The sequence below is a fragment of the Triticum urartu genome, chromosome 6 (assembly GCF_003073215.2).
Source record: "Triticum urartu cultivar G1812 chromosome 6, Tu2.1, whole genome shotgun sequence".
Classification (NCBI taxonomy): Eukaryota; Viridiplantae; Streptophyta; class Magnoliopsida; order Poales; family Poaceae; genus Triticum; species Triticum urartu.
In genome coordinates, this window is record NC_053027.1 from 25,403,663 (window position 1) to 25,416,914 (window position 13,252).

Below are 13,252 nucleotides of genomic sequence, written 5' to 3' on the forward strand. Positions count from 1 at the left end.
GTTTCTTCTCGTTACTTTAACTCTTCAGTACGTACATACTAGTATTTCTTACATTTCATCTTTTAGTTGGTATAGTACTACCACTCGTTTCTTCACATTATATACGTACAATATATATGGCCAACATCATATTGCCAGGAGTTTAGTTGTCAAAGAATTTCAGGGTGCTTAGTTTTGTCAAAGAATTCCAGGATGCTTACAGGGTGCTTGGATCCAAGGGACTTATTATAGTCTGACTAAAAATAGTCTCTTTAAGAGGCTAAAGTTCCAAGCACCCCTGACTAAAGAGGGGCCAAAACTAGTCTTGAGACTAAAAATTTTTAGTCAGGGGTACCCCTACTAAATTTTTTAGTCCTCTCTCTACTCATTTAACTCCTCTCCTTTAACACAGGCGAGTTCTAGATTGGAGGGTTTGGAGGATAATAAATGCTCTTTAACTTGATTTTAGCCTTTTTAGTATTTGGATCCAAGCATGGGTGAGGCTAACATGTTTTAGTTCCACTACTTTTAGTCATGGGACTAAAACGTATCCAAGCACCCTCTTAGTTTTATTTGAGGGGTGGGTTGTGCTGTACTACTATATGCATAATTTGGCGACGAGCGCTCTCTATATGTACCACCTTTTTTAATTTCAATTTTTGCTCCATGGCGTAATCCATCGATAGTACTACTGTACAAAAGTATACATTTTTGAAAAGGCTAGAGTACTGTTCATCACATATATAGCCAGTTAAATTCTCAACCTAGAACGACGTGCATGCCATGTAGTAAACCGATATGGAGGAAGTATAGTAAAAATGAGGTGATTTTACCGAGCGATCGGCGGGGGAGCATGGCCTGTCATGCGGTCCCACGTGTCATGATGTACCAAGGCGATGCGCGTGTCCCTCTTGAGGCAGAAGCAATACTAGTACGTGGTTTGAGATGATGGCGAACCAAAGTGTGAAATAATGGTTGCTTCGTCCGTCTGGGAAAGTGTGGCATTGTGATCTGACGTCTCATTGCTCATTACTACTACTGGGCCGGTACGAGTGGGGTGCATCCCCCCTGTTATTCTGCACTGTTATTTGGTGCTTGACACGTCAACCCGGTTGCTATATGTCCCACATGTCGGTGACAGGAAGTACAAAATTCATGAAAGGGAGCGTCGACGGAGGAGTATACTACAGAATTCATTAAAGGGAGCGACTTAGTTTTGGAAAAATCTGTTTTTACGGAGCACGTACCCACTAGGGTTTATAGGGCTCATCTAAAAAACATTCGTTTTTCCGTTTGATAAGTCTCAATTCTACTATACTAGTAGTAGTACCATGACATGTTGGATTTCGAGGTGCGTTAGATCACCCGACGCAAGCAGTGTCAAGAGGAAACTAACCAATGCATGTACAAGTTCATGGAAATTTAGTGGTCATTCATGCATTCGTTCTAATTAATGCCTCGGTAAACATAACTTCTTGAGAAAAACGAGCGTACCAATTACTTGTGCAAAATACGAAATTAATTCGACCACTCACCATCTACGTTGGTTGGAGAGATTTTGAAATTGAGCCATAAACTGGAAAGGAGGGAGTAGTAACTTTTGTCTCGATTACTATTTGTGGCCTTGTATAGATGCAAAATGTATTTTTTTATAGTGGCCTTGTATAAGTAAATGGAGGGAGTACTAACCAAAGTATGTAGTAGGGACGAGGAGTAAACGGAGGGAGTAGTAAAATTTTCTCCTCGTGCTGCGAGCCAACGCGCGCGTTGGCGAGGGAGCGGGCGTAAGGCGTACTAGTAAGCAAGCTTCACCTCATCCTGCGAGCAACCGCGCCCGTGGGTGGGGGAGACGGCGTACTAAGCAAGCTTCTCCTCGTTCTGCGAGTTGACGGGACACATCAAAAGTACTCCAGTGTATAGAGCCTTGCCTCTAAGGTAGGCCCCACATGGTTTGCCTCTTTTTTTAATTTAACATAACGCGTCAAGTCGCAATTTGTTTGTTCACCCGTGGTAGATGATCCTCCCTCCACCAAGTGGACAACCAGTACACGTGCCAAATTACCAGGTGAGCTGCCTTTTTCGTACAGAAATGAGCTCCACCGTGTACCCGCGCGGGTGTGGTTGGGAAAGAGACGGGAGTACGTGCGCCGTGCGTGCACCTCTTCTCTTCATGCATGTCCCCCACCTACATGGGTGTGTGAGAGAGATACAAACCTAGACAGAATGCGCCGCCCATCCCCATGCCTCGTCCCAGTCCGACCACCAGTCACCACCACGCTCCACTCCTCCTCACCTTATCTCTCATCTTTCTCCCTCCATTTTTATATACAAGGGGCTACTAACAAAATTACAATTTGCAGATATACAAGGCCACTAACACTAATCGACGCAATATTAATGGTGTTTGCCTCGTGGTACTAGCAAAGGAGGACATTAATTATCCCTTGCATGCATGCGGGAGTTTGTAAAAAAATCATCTTGATGTTCCGTGCAATGCACGGGCATCTTGCTAGTCCATGAAAACAACACATGGCAAAATTCCACGGCTTGGGGCGGCAACTGGCTCCGTCGGGCGAGGGGAGGGAGGTGGATCAGCGAGCTGCATAGCTCGTATCCGGCGGGCTACCCAGCCGGCTTGGATGTTGAATAACTACTCTCCGTAAGCCATTGTAAGAGTGGACAAAATGGTGGAGGAAATAAGGGAGCGGCCCGGTCATGAACGGACGTGTGTCTAGAGTGGGTTTCTCAGCTTCGACACGGGCGGGTTTCATGGAGGCGTTTGAATGCAGCACGGACGCGTGTTCAGCTGGGCGTGCCGCGAGTGGCGCCCTCGACTCTGACCTAGGACACCGCGCCATTCTTCCACTGACATGTGAGCTCTTTGGGTGCATGGCATTCATGTCAGTGACCCAACGCAGGCAGCACACAGCAGAGGAACATTTGGTGGGCCAGGGCGGTCAGAAGCGGGCATTTCATAAACCGATGATTGTTCATTGAGTGTGACGTCATCTTTTTCATGTAGATAAGCCTACTATGTTGATAGCCCATTCGATACGTTGTGATTCATAAAGACCGCTGCAAACATCAATGTTCTGCTTATCACAGATAAGATTGATTAATACCCGTAACAATCCATGTCCTTAACAAAGGGTGCATGCACGTATAGGCTGAACGTGTGTCTTGCGTCATGTGCTTTGTGCATGCAGGCATGCAAGTGTTGCGTGCGTGCAAGGGTACGTTTCAGTGTTGCGTGCATGGGTGCGTACGTGCGCGTGTTCGTGAGTGCATGTGTACGTGTCAGTGTTGCACGCCAGCAATTGTGCGTGCGTACATGTCAGTGTGGCGCGCCTACATGCGTGCGTGTCTGCCGTGCGTGCATGTGTACATGCGGGGTGAGGCTACACGTCAGTCGACTGAATTTTTCATCTCTGGTCATTAGATTTTCCAGCCGTTGGATATGAAATCAAGGGCCTCTAGTTTATCATCAAACTCCACCCCCCCTGAGCCGCCAGCCACCACCGGCCGAACCGCCAGCCCCCGCCGCCCGTGGCCGGCCCGCTCTCGCCGAAACCACTTGCCACCGCCGGTCCGCCGCCGCACCGGCCATCCCTCTAGCCCCCCCCCCTGCTGAGATTTTTCTCCGGGGATCCCCACCCCACCGCCCAATGAACGTCCCCCAACCGCCAGTGACCAGAGGTCTCAAGACTTCCAATACCCACCGACCACTAATTTATTAGCATTTCTGTCTTCATATCCATGCTGACGGGTGGGCCCTATGGTAATGTGCTCTGTTGAATGTGGACCATTTGACTGGTCAATTGATCGTGTTACCAAGAAATTACGGAGCTGTATGGTGAGCCCGTGACCGTATGATCACCCTAAAATGTACTCCTATTTTATTAACACAGTACAGACTCAAACTACCATTTCTTTCTTTCATATACGGGCTGACAGGTGGGCCCCACGGTTACGCGCCCCGATGGTGCAACACTAGTTGCGCCGCGTGGAACATTTAACTGGTCAATTGATTGTGTCATCAACAAAATACGGAGTTTTACGGGTGAGCCAGTGACCGTATAATCATGAAATGTATTTGTTTAACACGGTACAGATGCAAGGGCTCATATATACGTGCAAGCACTCACCGCTATAAGAGCACACACGCGAACCCTACCCCTATGAGCACCTTCGAGAGAGTGGGCCAGCATATATGATCTTATGATTTTACGAAGTCACCATAGGTGCCTCGTAGTCGAGTGGAACGTCTCCTCCCACTAAACGTACGTCGCCAGAAAATACTGAAATTAACACAAGATAAATGCGAGCACCGGGACTTTAACCTTGGTGGGCTTGAGAAACCACTGTCCTCTAACCATCCAACCAGATGTTGGTTAGCACGACAAAATGTATGTGGTGACCATGATGAGCTTATTCTGAAGTCCGGTGACCATATAGTGCTTTCGCTTGAAATACAATGACCGTAAGTGTCGTCAACAAAATACGGAGCACGCATCAAAGGCAAAGTCCGTCAGTGTCATCAACAAAATATGGAGACATATCGTGAGCTAGATACCAGTGTACTATTGTATATGCTTATTTTCTTAGTGGCCGATTGCGTGTGTGGTGTGGTGGGCACATCATTTCTAGTTGTGGTGGGTCAACATGAAGACTCATGGGTCGGTTCCATCCTGCGGCACATATAGGTTGGACCGAGATGTGTTATACGAAGACCCATGTGGAGGACTCGGCGTACAACACGAAGCTACCAGAGTCGCGGAGGACTCTATCCCCACTGGTGGTAAGCCGACTATATATGATTTGTAACCCTAGACCCTTAGTATGTTATACAAGCTTGGGGGCTAGTTCGTCGATAATACACACACACGTATGATAACGCACAAGTATAGGGGATCGCAATAGCTTTCGAGGGTAGAGTATTCAACCCAAATTTATTGATTCGACACAAGGGGAGCCAAAGAATATTCCCAAGTATTAGCAGCTGATTTGTCAATTCAACCACACCTGGAAACTTAGAATCTGCAGCAAAGTGTTTAGTAGCACAGTAATATGATAGTGGTGGTAGCAGCAACAAAAGTAAAGACAGCAAAAGTAATGTTTTTGGTATTTTGTAGTGATTGTAACAGTAGCAGTGGGAAAGTAAATAAGCGTAAACCAGTATATGGAAAACTCGTAGGCACCGGATGAGTGATGGATAATTATGCCGGATGCGGTTCATCATGTAACAATCATAACATAGGGTGACACAGAACTAGCTCCAATTCATCAATGTAATGTAGGCATGTATTCCGTATATAGGCATACGTGCTTATGGAAAGAACTTGCATGACATCTTTTGTCCTACACTCCCGTGGCAGCGGGGTCCTATTGGAAACTAAGGGATATTAAGGCCTCCTTTTAATAGAGAACCGGAACAAAGCATTAGCACATAGTGAATACATGAACTCCTCAAACTATGGTCATCACCGGGAGTGGTCCCGATTATTGTCACTTCGGGGTTGCCGGATCATAACACATAATAGATAACTATAGACTTGCAACATAGGATCAAGAACTCACATATATTCATCAAAACATAATAGGTTCAGATCTGAAATCATGCCACTCGGGCCCTAGTGACAAGCATTAAGCATAGCAAAGTCATAGCAACATCAATCTCAGAACATAGTGGATACTAGGGATCAAACCCTAACAAAACTAACTCGATTACATGATAAATCTCATCCAACCCATCACCGTTTAGCAAGCCTACGATGAAATTACTCACGCACGGCGGTGAGCATCATGAAATTGGTGATGGAGGATGGTTGATGATGACGACGACGATGAATCCACCTCTCCGGATCCCCGAACGGACTCCAGATCAGCCCTCCCCAGAGGTTTAGGGCTTGGCGGCAGCTCCGTATCGTAAAACGTGATGATTTCTTCTCTCTCATTTTTTTCCTCTCCGAAAGCAAATATATAGAGTTGGAGTTGGCGTTAGAGGTCATCCAGGGGGCCCATGAGGTAGGGGGCGCGCCCTGGGGGGGCACCCTAGTGAGAAGGGTGTGAGCCCCCTGGTCTTCATCTTTGGCGAGGATTTTTTATTATTTCTTCTAAGAAGTTCCGTGGAGTTTCAGGTCATTCCAAGAATATTTGTTTTCTGCACATAAAACAACACCATGGCAATTCTGCTGAAAACAGTGTCAGTCCGGGTTAGTTCCATTCAAATCATACAAGTTAGAGTCCAAAACAAGGGCAAAAGTGTTTGGAAAAGTAGATACGATGGAGACGTATCAAATCCCCCAAGCTTAAACCCTTGCTTATCCTCAAGCAATTCAGTTGACAAACTGAAAGAAAGAAAGAAAAACTTTTACAAACTCTGATTGCTCTTGTTGTTGTAACTATGTCAAGCCAGTATTCATGTTTTTAGCATAGATCATAACTAATCACATTTGCAATAATTCTCAGGACTCATAATTACTCATATCAATAGCATAATCAACTAGCAAGTCATAATAATAAATCTCGGATGACAACACTTCCTCAAAACAATCATAATATGATATAACAAGATGGTATCTCGCTAGCCCTTCCTGAGACCGCAAAACATAAAGGCAGAGCACCTTTAAAGATCAAGAACTGACTAGACATTGTAATTCATGGTAAAAGAGATCCAATCATAGTCATATCCAATATAAATTAATAGTGATGAATGCAAATGACAGATGTGCTCTCCAACTAGTGCTTTTTAATAAGAGGGTGATGACTCAACATAAAAGTAACTGGATAGGCCCTTCGCAGAGGGAAGCAGGGATTTGTAGAGGTGCCAGAGCTCGGTTTTGAAATAGAGATAAATTGTATTTTGAGCGGTATACTTTCATTGTCAACGTAACATCTAAGAGATGGCGATACCTTCCATGCTAAACACATTGTAGGCGGTTCCCAAACATAATGGTAAAGTTTATACTCCCCCTCCACCAACAAGCATCAATCCATGGCTTTCTCGAAACAACGAGTGCCTCCAACATACATCAGGTCCCAGGGGGATTTTTGTTTGCAATTAATTTTGATTTAGTTTGCATAAAGCATGAGACTGGGCATCCCGGTGACCAGCCATTTTCTCGTGAGTGAGGAGCGGAGTCCACTCCTCTTGAGAATAACCCGCCTAACACGGAAGATAAGGACAACCTTGGTTGATACATGAGTTATTCGAGCATACAAAACATAATGTTTATTTGAAGGTTTAGAGTTTGGCACATACAAATTTACTTGGAACGGAAGGTAGATACCACATATAGGAAGGTATGGTGGACTCATCTGGAATAACTTTGGGGTTTAAGGGATTGGATGCACAAGCAGTATTCCCGCTTAGTACAAGTGAAGGCTAGCAAAATACTGGGAAGCGACCAACTAGAGAGCGACAACAGCCATGTACATGCATTAAAATTAATAAACGTTGGATGCAAGCATGAGTAGGATATAATCCACCATGAACATAAATATCGTGAAGGCTATGTTGATTTTGTTTCAACTACATGCGTGAACATGTGCCAAGTCAAGTCACTTAAATCATTCAAAGGAGGATACCACCCCATCATACCACATCATAATCATCTCAATAGCATGTTGGCACAGAAGGTAAATCATTATAACTCATAGCTAATTAAGCATGGCACAAGCAACTATGATCTCTAATTGTCATTGCAAACATGTTCATAATAAGCTGAATCAAGAACGAGGGACTCATCATATTTACAAAAACAAAAGAGGTCGAGTTCATACCAGCTTTTCTCATCTCAGTAAGTCCATCATATATCATCATAATTGCCTTTCACTTCCACGACCGAATGGTGTGAATAATGATAAGAGTGTACGTGCATTGGACTAAGCTGGAATCTACGAGCATTCAATAAACAGGAGAAGACAAGGCAATATGGGCTCTGGGTTAAATCAACAATAATGCATATAAGAGCTACTTCAACAATTTAATTATGGTCTTCTCCTACTGACCCCCAAAGAAAAGAAATAAAACTATTTACACGGGGAAGCTCCCAACAAGCAAAAGAAGAACGGGAAATATTTTTGGTTTTCTTTTTAATTATTACTACTACAGCAGAAAAATAACTACTACTAATTTTTTTGGTTTTTCTTAAGGTTTAACAAACACACAATAAGAAAGCAGGAAAAAGAAAATAAACTAGTATGGATGTTACAGTGAAAAAGTATGAGCACCGACATCTAGCAATGAGTGTGTGTGAACATAAATGTAATGTCGGTGAGAAATACGTACTCCCCCAATCTTAGGCTTTTGGCCTAAGTTGGTCTATGGCCACGGCTGGCCTGGCGGATATCCATAATAATAGTTGTTGGGGTCGTACTGTGATGAGGAAAAAGAAGGCTCCGATTGCCATTGGCTGGCAATCATCTCCGGATCCCACTGATAGTTAGACTATCGTGAAGGAGCAAATTGTGGTTCCGGTTCTGGCTCCTCGGCTGGTGCAGGGTTCCGGTAGGCGTGAATAGCCGTCAAGAGAACAAGGTACGTGCCTATAGTCAAACCAAACAAAGAAGGAGCAGGCAGGATAATAGTCTCAGGATGATGTTTGTTAAAGAACAATTGATATTTAAGCTCTCCTGCCATATTCTTAATAATAAAATTGTGTGCCACCATACTTTTATGATCTAGATAAACACGGGGCAGCACCTTTTCTTCCTTATCAGCATGCCTAATAGGTATTTTAAAATGTGCAGCTAGGCGTGTAGCATAGATGCCTCCAAAGATGGGACCCTTAGTATGGTTCATACTTAACCGTCTACCAATAATACCGCCCATACTAAAAGTGTTATCACTGTATAAACCGTGGTGCAGAATAATTATATCAGGGATACTAAGGTTTCCACCGTTTCCGCGTCCAATTAAACAATGACTAGGAAATAATGCAAAGAAACGTAAAACAGGAAAATGTATGCTAGTGATTCGTGCATCGGAAACCTTTCTAGTTTCTCCTACAGTGATCGTATCAATAAACCCAGCCACATCATCATTATGTGGTTCTTTTGTCTTGCCCTCAAAAGGGACTAAACAAATTCGACAAAAATCATAGAGTGACATCTCCTTATGCTCATCATATAAATAAAACTCCACCGTAGGTGGTGAGTTCCTAGAATGAAAATAAAAGTTTAGCACAAAAGTATTTGTGAGTAAGAGATAGTGATCGCATTGGTTGTGGAGGAAAGCGGTGAGGCCTGCATTGTGAGCCAATTCATGAAAATCTTCATAGATACCGGCTGCTCTCAAGAAATCATCAGAAGGCCATTCACACACCCGACTCTCCGCGGTGCGCGGCAAATTATACTTAGGCTTCGGTGCCTTTTCCTTTGAGCTTTGGCTCGATGAGCCCCTCAAAACTATCCTCATTGTTTTTCTGAAATAATCTGAAATTTTTAGTAACTTCAAACAAAAATGAACCAACTTCAATAATATTGATAGCAACTACTCCTACAAGTGCCTAGAGCCTATATCAAGCACTAGAACTACTTGGAACCGTATAAATTTGACATGAAAGCTCAAGAATATGGTCTCCTATGCAGCACATATTTGCAAAGAATAAAGCACTAGAACAAAAACTAACTAGACCAATGGAGGAGCCACATACCAAGGAACAATCTCCCCAAGCAGTTTTGCGAGAGGTGCTTTGAGCAAGGAGATCGAAAATCACAGCAAAAGTGGCTGGAACTCGTGCTTGAGTTGGTTTTTCGGGTTTGCGTGAGACAGAGGAAGAAGATGGGTGCTGGGATAAGTGGATGAGGGCCACCGTGGGCCCACGAGGCAGGGGGCGCGCCCTAGAGGGGGGGGCGCCCACCACCCTCGTGGCCAGGTGGCAGCTCCTCCCGCGGTAATTTTTGCACACTAAATCCTCAAATATTCCCGAAAAAATCATATTAAATTGGCATGTCATTCTGAGGACTTTTATTTTTGGGATCTTTTTATGTTGCACGGATAAGTCAGGAAACAGACAGAAAAATACTATTTTTACTTTATTTAATATAAATAACATAAAGTAAAAGTGGGGTACAGAGGGTTGTGCTTCTAATTTCATCCATCTCATGCTCATCAAAACGAATCCACTAACAAGGTTGATCAAGTCTTGTTAACAAACTCATTCCGATAATCATGAAACTGGAGAAATTTCGAATAACACTAAGTTACCTCAACGGGGATATGCACATCCCCAATAATAAGAATATCATATTTCTTCTTGACAGTAGGAAGAGGAAATTCAAAACCTCCAAATATAATCGATGGAATTTTTCCAATAGAGTTGATACTATGAACTTGAGGTTGTTTCCTCGGAAAGTGTACCATATGCTCATTCCCATTAACATGAAAAGTGACATTGCCTTTGTTGCAATCAATAACAGCCCCTGCAGTATTAAGAAAAGGTCTTCCAAGAACAATAGGCATACTATCATCCTCGGGAATATCAAGAATAACAAAGTCCGTTAAAATAGTAACATTTGCAATCACAACAGGCACATCCTCACAGATACCGACAGGTATAGCAATTGATTTATCAGCCATTTGCAAAGATATTTTGGTAGGTGTCAACTTATTCAAGTCAAGTCTACGATATAAAAAGAGAGGCATAACACTAACACCGGCTCCAAGATCACATAAAGCAGTTTTAATGTAATTTCTTTTAATGGAGCAAGGTATAGTAGGTACTCCGGGGTGTCCATGTTTCTTTGGTATTCCACCCTTAAAAGTATAATTAGCAAGCATGGTGGAAATTTCAGCTTCCGGTATCTTTCTTTTATTAGTAATGATATCCTTCGTATATTTAGCATAAGGATTTGTTTTGAACACATCAGTTAATCTCATACGCAAAAAGATAGGCCTAATCATTTCAGCAAAGCGCTCAAAATCCTCATCATCCTTTTTCTTGGATGTTTTAGGAGGAAAAGGCATGGGTTTCTGAACCCAAGGTTCCCTTTCTTTACCATGTTTCCTAGCAACAAAGTCTCTTTTATCATAACGTTGATTCTTTGATTGTGGGTTATCAAGATCAATACCAGGTTCAATTTCTACATCATTATCATTACTAGGTTGAGCATCATCATGAACATCATCATTAATATTACCACTAGGTTCATGTTCATTACCAGATTGTGTTTCAGCATCAGACATAGAGATATCATTTGGATTATCAGGTGGTTCAGCAATAGGTTCACTAGAAGTTTGTACAGTTCTATCATTTTTCTTCTTCTTCTTTTTAGAAGAACTAGGAACATCAATATTATTTCTTTGAGAATCTTGCTCCATTCTCTTAGGGTGGCCTTCAGGATACAAAGGTTCCTGAGTCATTCTACCAGTTCTAGTAGCCACTCTAACAGCATAATCATTTTTCTTACTATTCATTTCATGAAGCACTTCTTTTTGAGCCTTAAGTACTTGTTCTACTTGAGTGGTAACCATAGAAGCATGTTTGCTAACACGTTTAAGTTCACCTTTAATATTAGCCATATAATCACCCAAGCGTCTAATCATATAAGCATTTTCTTTTAATTGTCTACCAAAATAAGCATTGAAGTCGTCTTGCTTAAACATAAAGTTATCAAACTCATTGAGGGAGTCCTGGATTAGGGGGCGTCCGGGTAGCCGGACTCCAGGACTATACCTTCAGCCGGAATCCAGGACTATGAAGATACAAGATTGAAGACTTCGTCCCGTGTCCGGATGGGACTTTCCTTGGCGTGGAAGGCAAGCTTGGCGATGCGGATATTCAAGATCTCCTACCATTGTAACCGACTTTGTGTAACCCTAACCCTCTCCGGTGTCTATATAAACCGGAGGGTTTTAGTCTGTAGGACAACTTCATCATACAACAATCATACTATAGGATAGCTTCTAGGGTTTAGCCTCCTTGATCTCGTGGTAGATCTACTCTTGTACTACCCATATCATCAATATTAATCAAGCAGGATGTAGGGTTTTACCTCCATAAAGAGGGCCCGAACCTGGGTAAAACATTGTGTTCCTTGCCTCCTATTACCATCCGGCCTAGACACACAGTTCGGGACCCCCTACCCGAGATCCGCCGGTTTTGACACCGACATTGGTGCTTTCATTGAGAGTTCCTCTGTGTCGTCGCAATCAGGAAGGATGCCTCTTCCCGTCTTTAAAGACGGCGCCGTTACTAAGGGAGCCTTGGCTGTCGGCCAAACCCTCCGGCTAGGCGGTTTTCTCATGACCGCCTGTTCGGCCGTTGCGCCGACGGTGACCTCTCGTGTCTTCAAAAGCAATCTTCACGTCAGCTCGGAACTCGTCGAGCAGTTAGATCCAAAGGAGCTCTCTTCCATACACGAGCTCTTGGATCGCATCACCACCTTGGGGGTCACTACGGATTATGACCAGGTTGGGCTTAAACCCGATCTAAGAGAAATTAATTCTCCCCAAGTCACCATCACGTTGCCGTGGTAGAGGCACAGTGCGGCGACTCTTCATCTATCTTAAGGACTAGCTACGTCTAGACTCCCGATCCCTCCAAGCCGGATACTCGCGGAGGGGAGGATGTAACTCAAGACCTGAACTTAGAATCAGGCAACGGGCTAGATTCACTGGACAACATCCAAGAAACCAAACTTCAGAGTTCGGAAACTCCTTGGCCTCTGAGTCTTAGATTGGGTGCAGCTCCGGATTTAATTCCACCCACCCACCCGAACATAAGCGATCTATCCCAAATCAGGCAAAAGCCCGAAGAAATAGTACATCATTACTGGGCAAGGTTCCTCCTGGTTATGAACAGGATAAAGGACTGCCGCGAGGAAGACGCAATCTCAATCTTCTGCAATAATTGCATGGACAAGGGAATCCTCAACGCCACAGGTCGTCGTGATCTTACACGCTTCGCTGACTTGGCAACCATAGTACAAAAGTATTGTGCGATGGAAAGCGCCCGGAAAACCAAAACTAAATTTTGGGACAATCCGGCCCTGAATAGAAACCTCGTCCGAAATAAAAGGGTGCATCATCATCAGACACCCGGGTTAAAAACCAAAAAACCAAAACCCTCTACAGGGCATGGAACCGTACTAGAGGGATGGCTTAATGGACCCTGTAAAATTCATAGTACAGAGGACGCCACACCAACTCATAGCCTTAGAGCATGTTGGATACTCTGGCAGGTGGCCAAAAGGGGCGAAGAACTCCTAATTCCGGAGGCCGCAGAAAGCCACCTCAGGGACTCCAGTATAGTCTTAACAGTCTTCGAGA